General features: G+C 36.4%; 1 protein-coding gene and 1 non-coding gene across 3 annotated transcripts in view; one reads left to right on the forward strand and one right to left on the reverse strand.

The window, feature by feature from the left end:
• The window catches only part of ZNF624 (zinc finger protein 624), a 45,364-nt gene that overhangs the window by 15,110 nt on the left and 15,559 nt on the right, over positions 1–14,695 (forward strand). The window lies entirely within an intron of this gene.
• LOC119043596 (small nucleolar RNA SNORD22) lies at positions 6,897–7,022 on the reverse strand. Its single transcript, XR_005081454.1, has one exon. It is a non-coding gene; the product is annotated as a small nucleolar RNA SNORD22 (small nucleolar RNA).

Raw genomic sequence — 14,695 nt, forward strand, 5'->3', positions numbered from 1 at the left:
TAGTTTGTTTTTGTTTTTGTTTCAGGTTTAATTGTTAATAGTTGTGAGGGTTTTTTTTGTCACTTTTATTGTTCACATTCTGTTCATAGTCTTTTTCTTAGTTAAGTACCTTTAACATTTCATATAATAAGAGCTGTGTAATGATGAACTCCTTTAACTTGACCTTATCTGGGAAGCACTTTATCTGCCCTTCCATTCTAAATGATAGCTTTGCCGAATCGCATAATCTTGGGTGTAGGTCCTTGCCTTTCATGACTTGGGAATACTTTCCAGCCCCTTCCTGCCTGCAAGGTTTCTTTTGAGAAATCAGCTGACAGTCTAATGGCAACTCCTTTGTAGGTAACTCTTTCCTTTTGTCTTACTACTTTCAAGATTCTCTCTTTATCTTTAATCTTGGGTAACTTAATAATGATGTGCCTTGGTGTGTACTTCCTTGGGTTGAGCTTCCTGGACTTCCTGGAAGTCTATTTCCTTTGCCAGATTGGGGAAGTTCTCCATTATTTGTTCAAATAAGTTTTCAATTTCTTGCTCTTTTTCTTCTCCTTCTGGCACCCCTATGATTTGGATGTTAAAATGTTTAAAGACATCTTGGAGGTTCCTAAGCCTCTCCTCATATTTTTGAATTCTTATTTCTTCATTCTGTTCTGGTTGACTGTTTATTTCTTCCCTCTGATTCAAGCCATTGATTTGAGTCCTGGTTTCCTTCCTGTCACTGTTGGTTCCCTGTGCATTTTCCTTTATTTCACTTTTCATAACCATTTTTTTCTCTATTTTTCAACCATACTCAACCAATTCTGTGAGCATCCTGATTACCAGTGTTTTGAACTATGCATCTGATAGGTTGGCTATCTCTTTGTCACTTAGTTGTATTTTTTCTGGAGCTTTGATCTGTTCATTCATTTGGGACATTTTTTTGTTTTGTTTTGTTTTGGTGTACCTGTTACTTAGTAAGAGCAGAGCCTTAGGTGTTCACCAGAGCAGCGGGGCAACCCACATCACTCTGTTGTGACTCTGTATATGGGGGAGGGGTCCAAGAGGGAACATTTGCTTAGCTCTTTACTGGCTTTCAGTTACCCCTCTGCTATGCACAATCAATTTGGGCCCTTCTGGTGCTAATTCCCAGGTGAGTGGTTTTGTGTACATTCTAGGACCCTGTGGGTCTCTCCAGTGAACACTCCTGTGAGGCTGGGAGTTTCTCCAGCCACAACCCTCAGAGGTTTTGAGGCTTTATTTCCCCAAGCTGGAACCCTAGGTCGTGGGGTCTGTCTCACTCCCCAGTTGTTCCTCCCATTTTATCTGCACTCAAATGTGGGACTGACCACTCTGCCAGCTGCCACCTCACCTGCCCCGGTCCTCCAGCTGCAGCCTTGCTATGAGTCCTCTCCACCCAGCTGTCTGTGTCCACCTCTCCTACCCGTCTCTGTGAATGTTTGTTCTTTAACTCCTTAGTTGTAGGACTTTTGTACAGTTTGATTTTCTGTCGGTTCTGGTTGCTTTTTGTTTTTAAATTTGCTGTTGTCCTTTTGATTATGCAAGAAGGTACAGTATGTCTACCTATACCTCCATCTTGGCTGGAAGAATATATGCCCTTGCAATTTTGCTTTAGACCACTATCTAACCAGCCTGTCTGATGGTCATCTGATATAGCAGAGAAAGTTTTGTTGTTTGACTTAGTATTTATTAATGATTAATACTCAGACCCTTGAAGTTAGATGTTAACTTGCAGAATATTGAAAAGTTTCTAATTATTTCTGCCTTGGAGAAAAAAATAATCCCAAAAGTTATCATTTTATTGTCCTGTGGGACATTTACCAGGTTTCTAATTTTGCAGTCTTGGTTTTAGCATCTTTTCTACCATCTACATATCTTCTGCTTCTATCTGCTCTGAGCTGGCTTGTCAAGCTGGTTTTCTTTCATTAAGGACTTAGTGTATCTTTGACATACATGTGTTGATTATATTTTTAGGAAAGTTAAGGTTTAAAATTTTATGTATAAGTTCAGCCCCTTTCTCATTTTTAGAATTATGCCTTTAACTTTTTTTAAATTATACCTTGAAAAGTGGTTTTATTCCAAAAACGTTTTGTATAAAAATGTGTTTTTCTTTTTGTTTTTGTGAGAAAATACATTTTGAGATTCAGTCTTAAAATTAATTTTTATGAAATGTATTAGTGGACTGATATTCTTAAAATGTTCTTTAGCATATGACAGTTTAGTCTTTAATATAAAATATGTGTAATCTCAGACTTCGAACTATGAATCTTAGGGAAATACCATAATTTTTCACATGGTGAATACATCATATGGTTTGTTTTTGTTCTTTTGACATAAGGAATCCCTGGCAAAATATTAATTCTCCCTAGCTTTTCCTTATATTCTGCATCCTGAACTCATCTTTAATTTTAATTTGAGTAGAACCAATATTTTAATGAATTTTAGCATGTAAATTTCTGCCAAATAAAAAGGCAGATGGCATTTTCATAGGGCTTGTGTTGAATCTGTTGATCAGTCTGGGAAATATTGCTGTTTTAACAATATTAACTTTTCCAGTAGAAAGAATATGGGATGTCTTCTTATTTAAGTATTCTTTAGTTTCTTTCCGTGATGTTTTATAGTTTCAGTTTATAAGTATTGCACATCTTTTGTTCCTGGGGTTGTTTTTTGGGGGGTAGAGGGTGGGTGTAGCTACTTTAAATAGGTTTCTTTTATATTTCTTTCTGGGATTTGCATTGCTAAGTGTGTAGAAATAATCTCTTTTAAGTATATGGATCTTGTATCCTGTACCTTGCTGAACTAGTTTCTAATAGGGTTTTTTGCATGTGTATGTGTGGGATTCTTCAGGGTTTTCTATATGCAAGATAATGTCATTTGTAAATGGAGATTATGTCATTTGCAAATAGAAATTTGCTTCTTCCTTTCCAGTCTGGGTACATTGTATCTTTTTTTTCCTATCTAATTTTCCTTGCTAAAATTTACAATACAGTGTTGAACAAAAGTGAAGGGAGAGGACATCTTTGTTTTTGAGTCTCAAGGGGACTGTATGTGGTTGTTCACCATAAAGCATGATGTTAAATTTGGGTTTTCATAGATGGTCTTAGTCATGTTGGGAAAAGTTTACTTCTATTTCTAATTTGTTTGATTTTTTTCAAATACTTTTCTTAGCCTGTTAGGATGATGGAGTGGCTTTTGTTGCTTATTCTGTTAATATGATATATTACCCCGATTGATTTTCAGATAGTAAATCAACTTTGTATTCCTGGATAAATTCAATTTGCCTGTGGTATATAGTACTGTTTGTTGCTGGATTCAGTTTACTAATATTTCACTGAGAATTTTGTATTACGGTCATAATAGTGTTGTAGATGATCGGCAGGTAAATACACACTCTCGGAGTCCAGAACCGAATTGATAAAAATTTTAATGGCCAAAGATTTTCCTGCGCAGGGGCGAACTTCCCCAACTGTGACCGGAGTCAAGTAGCTACTCAGAGCTACAAAATGGAAGTCGCGCCTGGCTTACAGACTACTGGGTATTTATATTTTCTAGCAAGCAAGCAAAGGCATACAGAAGCAGAGGTGGCGGTTAGCTATTGGCTTATTTAAAAACGGCGAGGGTCCCTGATTGGTGGGTGCTGCTGCTGGCGGGCACTTTCTGGTGGGCCCGGGTTAGTTACCTTATTTGGCTAGAATTTTAAACCCAATTGTTCCCGGATGTTTGTTCATTACCCTGTTCCAGGAACTGCAGATTTAGGGTTGGGTAATGCCCTAGCTGTAATTTTCCTAGCTGGGTATAACAATAGTCATAAGAGATACTGGTCTATAGTGCTCATGTGATGTCCTTGTCCAGTTTGCTAATACTGTCATCATTGAGTTAGACATTGTTTCCTTCTATTTTTTGGAAGAGTTGGTAAAGGATTGGTGTTAATTTTTCTGAAAATGGGGGAACTTACTAGTGAAGCCATTTGAACCTGGATTTTTATTTGTGAGAAATTTGTTTGTATATCTATTCAGATTTTCTTTGCCTTGAGTCAATTTTGGTAGTTTGTGTCTTACTAGGAACCTGTCTATTTCATCTAATTTATCTAATTTGTTGGCATACAGTTTATATTTTAGTCCTTTATAATTTATTTCTGTAAGGTCAGTAGAAGTGTGTCCTTTTTCATATCTGATGTCAGTAACTTGAGTTGTCTTTTCTTTCTTGGTCAGTCTAAGGGTTTGTAATTTTTGTAATCTTTTCAAAGAACCAAATTTTGCTTTTTGTTGATTTTCTGATGTCTTTCAGTTCTCTATTTTATCTTCATTCTGATATTGATTTTCTTCTGCTCTTTAAAAAAAGTGTAGTTCACTCTTTCCTAGTTCTTTAAGCTATAAATTTAGGTTACTGGTTTGATATTTTCTTTTTCAATGTAGGTATTTGAGAGTTATGTATTTCCCTTCTGAGCTCTGCTGTCACTGTATTTTGCAAGTTTTGGTATATACTGTTCATTTTAATTTGTCTCAGAGTGTTTTCTAAATTCTCCTGTGATTTCTTCTTTGACCAACTTGTTTAAAAGTCTGTGTTTTAATTTCTGCATATACGTGAATTTTCTAGTTTTCTTTTTTATTGGTTTATAGTTTCACTCCATTGTGATTATAAATGCTACTTTGTATGATTTTAGTCTTTTTAAATTTTTAACCCATCATTGTAGGTGCCAATTCAACACCCAACAGAAATTGATCTGCGGTGAAGAAAAATTTATCCAGTGCAAAACAGCTTAATGGTGATGTGGCATGGCTGTGAAAACAGCACTGCTCTGAGACAGCCCTGGGGCCAGGTCCCTCTCCAGCTAGGTGGCTTTATTCTGCTGTGGTGTGGTCTGCTCTGTTCCAATGAGATCTCTTCCAGTTGTTCAGCTCTAGCTGTGAAACAGTCTTTCAGCCTTCAGTGGAAAGGGAAAAATTGCTCCTCAACCCAGAGGGGATCTAGCATATATAGACAGAAGTCCGTAACCCTGCTCCATGATTGGCCCTTCCTCATGCAAATGAGGACGCCAAGTCCTCTAAAAGGCACTGTCCTGATTGGTCAGAGCTGCATTGCTCCAATTTGATGGGAAAGCCTCAGTCTTCTTGGTTGAAATCGGATTCCAGGAACTCCTTCATAGGGCTGGCTCAGGCAGCAGAATCAGAGTGCAGGAAGGCAGTTCAGTGCAGGCTTCTCTGTGAGGTGCAGTCTGTGTGAAATGCTCCTGTATAGAAATAGCTGGGCTCTTTTTTGTTGTTGTTGGGTTTTTTGTTTGAACCCAGTCAGCCACCAAAAGCCCCTTTTAGTTGGTATCTTTTTTCTGAGATACCTGGCATACTCAAAATGTCTAAATCAATAAAGTTATTGGTGAAAATGGAAAACGTGTCTTTTATCTTACAGAAAAAAATATACAGGCTTTTGCCCAACCTAGTAATTAACATCTTGGCATAAAACAATGTATTTCAGATTAATGCCAACTTAGTTCTAATGGTATATAAATCTTCACTCAAACACAGTTCCATTCCCTTTTCCCTCCCATTATTGTCCTACAAATTACACCTTTTATTATTTTTATTTTTTTTAAGATTTTATTTATTTATCTTTAGAGGGGAAAGGAAGGAGATAGGGAGAGAAATATCAATGTGTGGTTGCCTATCATGTGTCCCCTGCTGGGAACTGGCCTGCAACCCAGGCATGTGCCCTGACTGGGAATCGAACTGTGATACTCTGGTTCGCAGGCCTGCACTCAATCTACTGAGCTACACCAGCCAGGGCTCAAATTACACCTTTTATGTGTTGTAATTCCATCAACACAATTTTATAATTATTACTTTATGCACTTTATTACTCATATTACTTTTAAATAAGAAAAGAAAAAGAGCTACAAACAAAATCTATTTATTTATTTAGCTATGTTTATTGGTATTATTTCTTCATGTAGCTTTCATATGGATTTGTTACTAATTGTCCTTTCATTTCACTTGAAGGAAACCCATTAGTATTTATTGTAGGTCAGATCTGCTAGCATTGAATTCTCTTAGTCTTTGTTTATCATTATCTTTGAAGGTCTTTGTTTATCATTATCTTTGAAGGATAGTTTTGCTACATGCAGAATTCCTTGTTGACATTTTTTACAATACTGTCAGCATTCTGGATGTTATATTACTGTGTCCTAGCCTCAATGGTTTCTGCTGAGAAATTAGTTGACAGTCTTACTTAGGATCCCTTGTATATCAGGAGTCCCTTCTCTCTTGCTGCTTTGAAGATTATCTCTTTGTCTTCTACCAGTTGACTATGATGTAGCTAGGCATGGATCTCTTTGATTTTTATCCTTGTTGGTGTTCATTCAGATTCTTGTATGTGAAGGTTAATGTTTTTCATCAAAGTAAGGAAGTTTGGGGCCATTATTTCTACATATACTCTTTCTGGCTCTTTCCTCTTTTTCTTGGATTGTCAATATGCATATATTGGAATTCTTGTTTACTCACAGCTCTCTGAATCTCTGTTCATCTTTTTTTTCATTCTTTTTTGTTTCTGTTCTACAGTCTGGATTATCTCAATGACTTGTCTTCAAGGTCACCAGTTTTTTTCTTCCTGCTTAGTCTGTTCAGGCTTCTTTATCAAAACACAGCAGACTGGATGGCCTGTAAACAACAGAACATTTTTGAAAAGTTATTTAAAAATAACTTTTATTTACTGACAGAAAGGCTGAAACTGTTGTATGCTGATTTGAATTGCTATTTTGTAAAATAAATGACTTGAAAATGCCCTTTTTGATATCTTCCTGTTGTTGGATTCCATTATGCATGCTTTGTTCTTTTATTAGACCTGGAAAACTATAGAATACTTTTTCAACAAGTGGTTTATTCCTCCCTTTTCCATGTTTAGAAATTCTTATGATCCCTCAGGCAGTTCCTTCTGGAACAGACTTTCCTCTTCTCCCTCAGCCAGTCCCAGTGGGCTCCTCTCTACAGGCTCTGGAACTAAGACAGCAGGAAAGACATGTAAAAGTTCCTTCAATGGGAATAAATTTATTTCTCACAGTTCCGGAGACTGAAGTTCAAAATCACGGTGCCAGCATGGTCAGATGAGAGGTCTCTTCTAGGTCACAGACTTCTCATCATATCCTCACATGGTGGAAGGATTAAGACTTCTCTCTGGAAGTTCTTTATTTATAAGAAGCTAATCTCATTCATGATCATCTTGCCCTCACGATTTAAGCATCTCTCAAAGGCACCACCTCTTCATACCATTACATTGAGCAATACGATTTCACTATACCAATTTTGGGGGCCTCAGACCATAATACAGTTCAAATTTGCTATTTGCTTTCATTGAACATTTCTATTGAATTTTTCATTTCAGTTATTGTATTTTTCAACTCCAGAATTTCTATTTAATGACATAACATTCTCATAATTTCTTTTAATTCTTTAGACCTGGTTTTCTTTAGGTTTTTTAACATATTTATAATGGGTGATTTATTTCTTACTTTCCTCAAGAGCAGTTTCCATTGAATTTTACTTTTCTATTTATGGTCCATGCTTTTCTGGTTTTTGTGTGTCTTCTAATTTTTGTCAAAAACATGTTATAAATAATACAATGTAGCAACTCTGGAAATCAGATTCTCCCCTCCACAGGGTTTGTTGTTGCAGTTTGTTGTTTTTGTTATTACTGCTACTGTTTTGTTTATTTAGTGACTTTCCTGAACTAATTCAGTAAATTTTGTATTCTTTATCATGTATGGCCACTGAAATCTCTGGTTAATGTAGTGATTAATAAATAGACATAGATTTCCTTAAATCTTAAGCCAGTAATTTTTCCAGCATTTGCTAAAAGGTTTTTGTTTGTTTTGGACGTACCTTTTATTCTTAGGTAGGCAGTTTACAACTTTGCCTTATCTTTCCTTTACTTCCTGCTTACAGAGAAGAACCTCAAGGTAAGCCAGAGATGAGAGTAGAGGGCCTTTTTGGATTTTTCCTGAGGCTTAGCTCTCAGTGGAAAAAAAACCAAACCCAGTAAATTTATTATAATTTACGTGTGAAGTGATTAGCCATAAAGTTTATAAGCTGTTATTATGTTCCATATTACCCATGTTTTATTGTTAGTAGGATTATATAAGACATGCTTAATGAATTTTGAGGCCCCAGTAAAAGCTTTCAACAATTTGACAGGCGTCCAGCAGAAAAACACTGCTGAGGAAATATATCTTCTTTTTTTTTTTACTTTTTAAAATTTGTGTATTTTTAGAGAGGGGAAGGGAGGGAGAGAAACATCAATGTGTGGTTTCCTCTCACTTGCCCCCTACTAGGGACCTGGCCTGCAGCCCAGGCATGTGCCCTGACTGGGAATCAAACCAGTGATCCTTTGGTTGGCAGTCCAAGCACTCAATTTACTGAGCCACACCAGCCAGGACTGGAAGTGTATCTTCTGATATAGAGCAGACCTTAGCCAAATATTATGTAAGTTGAGATCTTTGCCTGATTTTAAGAGCCTAATAAGGGCTCTTAATTTAATAGATCATTAAGTATAGTGATTACAAGCTTGAATTCTAGAGCCAAACTGCCTGAATTTGAATCTAGACTTTACCTCTTTTGTGAATTTAGGCAAAGCACCTAACTTCTCTAAGCCTCACTTTTTTTATCTGTAGATAGCACCTTCCTATTGTGAGGATTCAGTTATTACATAAAAAGTCCTTAGATCAGTACCTGACAAGTAAAACGTACTACACTTGTACAGAAGTAGAGACAGTAGTTAGGTGAGTCTTGTTGAACCCATCTTCAACAGGTTTCGACACATGGACAATCATATTTTGTCTGTAACTCTACCCTCTCTCACTAAATATTTTGAAGCAAATATAAGACATACAATTTTATCTATAAACATTTCATTATATAATTTATAACAGATTATTTTAAAATGTTAAGTATACATTTGACTCTTTAAGCATGCAGGGGTTAGGGCCATTAACCCCCATGATGTTAAAAATCTGCATATAACCTTTACTCCCCAAGAACTTAGTTACTAATAGCCTTACTGATAACGCAGTCAATTAATACATGTTTCATATGTTAGATATTTTATGCACTGTATCCTTAAAACAAAGTAAACTAGAAAAAAGAAAACGATATTAGGAAAATTATACGGAAAGTATATTTACAGTATTATATGTGTTTATTGAAAAAAATTCATGTATAAGTGGACCTGTGCAGTTCAAACCTGTGTTGTTCAAGGGTCAACAGCTAAAAAACTAAAAGCCTTAATATTATCAAATTTGATTGGTATTTATTTCCTTAGTTGGTTATTTTTAATTACTTAATATCTCTTTGGTCACATTTGGTTTTTTTATTATTTTTTATTACCCTTTGCTCTTTGTTTTTTCTTTTATTTATTTATTTATTTATTTATTTACATGTTTACTTTACTGTTGTTCAAGTACAGTTGTCTCCATTTTTCACCCAGCAATCATCCCCCCTGCCCCACCCCTCCCTACCTCTCACCCTTGATCCTGTCACCTTTGGTTTTGTCAGTGTGTCCTTTCTATATATTCCGTGACCAGCCTTCCCCTGTTTCCCCCCATTATCCCTCTGTCCCCTCCCCTCTGGTTACTGTCAGTTTGTTCTTTATTTCAGTGTCTCTGGTTACATTTTCCTTGCTTGTTTGTTTTGTTGATTAGGTTCCACTTGTAGGTGAGATCATATGGTATTTGTTTTTCACCACCTGGACAAACACTCTCCAGATCCATCCATACATGCTGTCACAAGGGGTAGGAGCTCGTTCTTTCTTTCTGCTGCAGAGTATTCCATTCAGTAAATGTACCACACTTTTTGATCCACTTATTTGCTAATGGGCACTTAGGTTGCTCGGCTATTGTAAATTGTGCTGCTACGAACATTGGGGTGCATAGGTTCTTTTTGATTGGTGTTTCAGGGCTCTTAGGATATAATTTCAGCAGTGGAATTGCTGCATTGAAAGGTAGTTCCATTTTTTGTTTTTTGAGAAAATTCCATACTGTTTTCCTCGGTGGCTGCACCACTCTACATTCCCACCAGTGATGTACTAGGATTCTCATTTCTCCAAACCTCGCCAGCACTTGTTTATTGATTTGTTAGTGATGGCCATTCTCACTGGTGTGAAGTGGTATCTCATTGTGGTTTTAATTTGCATCTCTCTGATGGCTAGTGATGCTGAGCATCTTTTCATATGTCTCTGGGCCCTCTGTATGTCTTCCTTGAGGAAATGTCTGTTCAGGTCTTTGAGCATCTTTTAATTGGTTTGTTTCTCTTCCTGAAGTGGAGTCCTGCGAGTTCTTTATGTATTTTGGAGATCAAACCCGTCTGAAGTATCATTGGCAAATATGTTTTTCCCATGCATTGGTTCTTTTTTCATTTTAATACCGTTTTCTTTACCTGTGCAGCAGCTTTTCATTTTGATGAAGATTCATTTGTTTATTCTTTCCTTTATGTCCCTTGCTCCAGGGGACATATCATTGAAAATATTGCTGTGTGGAATATTGGAGACTTTCCCACCTATGTGCTCCTGTAGTACTATTATGGTGTAACAACTTATATTTAAGTCTTTTACCCACCTTGAATTTATTTTTGTGTATGATGTAAGTTGGTGATCAAGTTTCCTTATTTTGCATGTACCTCTCAGGTCTCCCTACACCATTTGTTGAAGAGGCTATTTTTACTCCATTTTATGCTTCTGTCCCCTTTGTCAAATATTAGTTGGCCATAGAGACTTGGGTTTATTTCTGGGCTCTCTATTCTGTTCCGTGGGTCTATGTGTCTGTTCTTATGCCAATACCAGGCTGTTTTGATAACAGCAACCTTGAAATACAGTTTGATATCAGGTATTGTGATCCCTCCTACTTTTTCTTCTTTCTCAAAATTGCTGCAGATATTCAGGGTTATTTATAGTTCCACATAAATTTTTGAAATGTTAGTTCTATATCTGTGAAATATGTCATTGGTACATTAATAGAGATTGGATTGAATCTATAAATTGTGTTGGGCAGGATGGACATTTTTATTATGTTAATTCTTTCAATCCCTGAATGTAGTACAGTCTTCCATTTGTTTTGTTTGTGTCTTTCTTAATTTCTTTCTTCAGGGTTTTGTAGTTTTCTGAGTACAGATCTTTGACCTCCTTGGTTAGGTTTATTCCTAAGTATTTCTCTTTTCTTGTTGTAGTAACACATGGGATTTTTCCCCTGATTTCTGTTTCTGATATTTCATTGTTGGTGTACAAAAATGCGTTTGATTTCTGAATATTGACTCTGTATCTGACTCCTTTGCCAATTCACTTATTAGGTTGAGTAGTTTTTTTGGTGGAAGTCTAAAGGGTATTCTATATACACTATTATGTCATCTGCAAACACTGACAGTTTTGCTTCCTCCTTTCCAGTTTAGATGACTTTTATTCTTTTTTCTTGTCTGATTGCTGTGGCTAGGACTTCCAATACTATGTTGCATAGAAGTGGTGAAAGTGGACAATCATATCTTGTTCCTGGTCTTAGTAGGAAAGCTTTTAGTTTTTGCCTATTGGGTATGATGTTGGCTGTAGAGCTTTTGTATATGGCTTTTATTATGTTGAGGAATGCTCCTTCTTCTCCCACTTTGCTGAGTGTTTTTATGATAAGTGGAAATTGTACCTTATCAAATGCTTTTTCTGCATATGTTGATATGATCATGTGATTTTTGTCTTTTCTTTTGTTTATGTGATGTAATTATGTTTATTGAGTTGCAAATATTGAACCATCCTTGCATCCCTGGGATGAATCCCACTTGATCATGGCATATGATCTTTTTAATGTACTGCTGCATGCAGTTCCTTTGGTCACTTTTAATCTAAAGGTTTCCACCTCCCTCTTTTTCCTCGAATCCTTATGGTCGTTTGTTGAATAAACCATCAAAGGCATTTGTCCAATGCAGCATACACAACCCACACATACATGTGGCTATTGAGCACTTGAAATGTGACTTTCCATTTACAGATATACTGTTAACTTAAAATACTAGGTTTCAATAACATAGCATAAAAAATAAAGTATCTGACTTTTATAGCAGCCACTTATGATTTTTAATTTATTAAAGATTGAAAAGTGTTGATGTTCTAATTATTTTTTATTGTTGTTCACTTACAGTTGTCCCACATTTTTCCCTGTTACTCCCCACTGTCCTCCCCCCAACCCTGCTCCCAAAGTCAATCCCCATACTGCTGTCTGTTCCCATGTGTCCTCTATACATGTTCCTTGACTTGCTGCTTCCCCTTCTTTCCCCTGATATGCCCCTCCCCCACCCCCTCTGGTCACTGTCAGTTTGTTCTTTGTTTCCATATCTCTGGTTCTATTTAGCTTGTTTATTTGTTTGCTTCGTTGATTAGGTTCCATTTAAAGGTGAGATCATATGGTATTTGTCTTTCACTGCCCAGCTTATTTCACTTAGCATAATATTCTCCAGTTCATCCATGCTGTTGCAAAGGGTTAGGAGTTCCTTCTTTCTTTCTGCTGTGTAGTATTCTGTCTTGTAAATGTACCACAGTTTTTTGATCCACTCATTTACTGATGGACACTTAAGCTGTTTCTAGCACTTGGCTATTATAAATAATGCTGCTATGAACACTGGGGTGCATAGGTTCTTTTGAATTGGTATTTCAGGGTTCTTAGGGTATAATCTCAGCAGTGGAATCACTGGATCAAAAGGTAGCTCCATTTTTAGTTTCTCTTCATGTACTAGCTGGAGTACTTTTATAAGGAGAAAACTCCCCATATCAATTATTTGGGGAGTACAGTTATTTGGTCACACCTGAATATTGTACAAACTATATATACTTTGCATAGAAAAAGGACAAGAGGTTGATTCTTTCTCCTTATTTACCAGTTTCCAAGCACCCTCCAAAGACGGTCAATGAGTATTTTTGTAATTTTATTACGAAATCATGAATTTAAATATATTTTTGAAAGCCATACAGTTATTATCTTTACTAATGCTTAGATTGTTTCACCATCAACCAGTGGAAGCCTCTTCAGATTATCTCATGTCTTAGATATGATCCTAGTGGTTATTGATAGCTTCTTTGCTTTTTAGTATGACAGAAAGTTCTAGGCCCTGATTTCTTTCAATGGAAAGTAATATTTAGAGGTCACAATCTAGCCTCCATACTGCTTTTAATTGGGTATTGTTTCTTGGCCTTTTTGAGGGGTAAAGCTAAGAAATATGGGGGGGTTCTTAAAAATAAAAAATCCTTAACCCTAGCCAGTTTGGCTCAGTTGGTGGAAGCATCACCCCCTAGACCAAAAGTTTGCGGATTTGATTCCCTGTCAGGGCACATACCCTAGGTAGTGGGTTCGATCCCTGGTTGGGGAGCATATCAGAAGGCAACCAGTTGATGTTTCTCTCTCACATATACCTATCTCTCCCCCATCCCCTTCTCTCTCCCTATCTTTCTTTTTTTCTCTCCCTGCCTCTCTTCCTTTCTCCCTTTCTTCCTCTCTCACTAAAAAACAATGACAGAAAGGTTCTCACATAAGGATAAAACAACTATTAAAAATAAAATATCTCATAAATTTAAACTGATATTCCCAACTCAGATTTGGATCTAGAGTTTTATACACATTCTCATCAATATTACATTTATCTTATTTTTCCCATGCCAAATGTATTACTTGTCAATGACATCAGTATACTAATTTGCTTTATCTAACACTATACAAACAACAGTTACAAAATAGAATTTTCATATCACTACCACCAACAATATGATTCTTTAGTGGGATGGGCTAGTGGTTCTTTTTCTCCTTGGGGTGTATTACACCAGGGATATTCAGAAAAGTTACTGTGCTTTAAAATTACTCAAAATAGTTTATTTTTGATGAATGTGTATGCTACCAACTAGTTTCATTTTACTTTTAATTTTTAGGGATTGCTTCTGTTATTGTTGGAAACAGATCTTTTAAAAATAATTCAGGCCCTGGCTGGTGTAGCTCAGTGGATTGAGCGCGGACCTGCAAACCAGACAATCGCAGTTCGATTCCCAGTCAGGGCACATACCCAGGTTGCAGGCAGGTTCCCTGCAGGCCAATTCCCAGCAGGGGATGCATGAAAGGCAACCATACATTGATGTTTCTCTCCCTCTCTCCTTCCCTTCCCCTCTAAAGATAAATAAATAAAATTTAAAAAAATAAAAAATAAAAATAATTCACCAGTTTTTAAAAAAACTGCACCCTGTGTTTTCCTTTCAGTAGGTAATCATTGACATTTTAATGGGTAATTCTTCTGTTTTTTACACAATTGCAATACATATTTCACATCCTGACCAAAGAAGTCCCACAAAGTTCTATGTTTTCTTATTTTTATTTCTCAAAGAGCAGGCTTGTAATATTCTTAATCTGTCATCTGAATGATAAGCTACCTTTTGATAAGCTATATTCTATATATTGGAGCTGAAAAACAGTTGATATTATACATAAGGAAGGGTTTTGAAGAAGAAAAGATAGTTGGGGGGGAAACTACTAGCTGTTACCAAATATTTTAAGGACTTTCTAGGGAAGGAAGAGACCATACTGCTTGACTCTAGATAATAAAGTAGGACCAATATTTAGAAGTTAGAGAAAGCCAGATTTCAATTAGTCTGGGAAAAATCCTGCTATTAGGTAAAACTAAAAATAGAATGGGCTTCCCCTTGTGGTTTTAAG

The sequence above is a fragment of the Artibeus jamaicensis genome, unplaced genomic scaffold, assembly GCF_021234435.1.
Source record: "Artibeus jamaicensis isolate MK-2021 breed Jamaican fruit bat unplaced genomic scaffold, CSHL_Jam_final contig_419, whole genome shotgun sequence".
Classification (NCBI taxonomy): domain Eukaryota; kingdom Metazoa; phylum Chordata; class Mammalia; order Chiroptera; family Phyllostomidae; genus Artibeus; species Artibeus jamaicensis.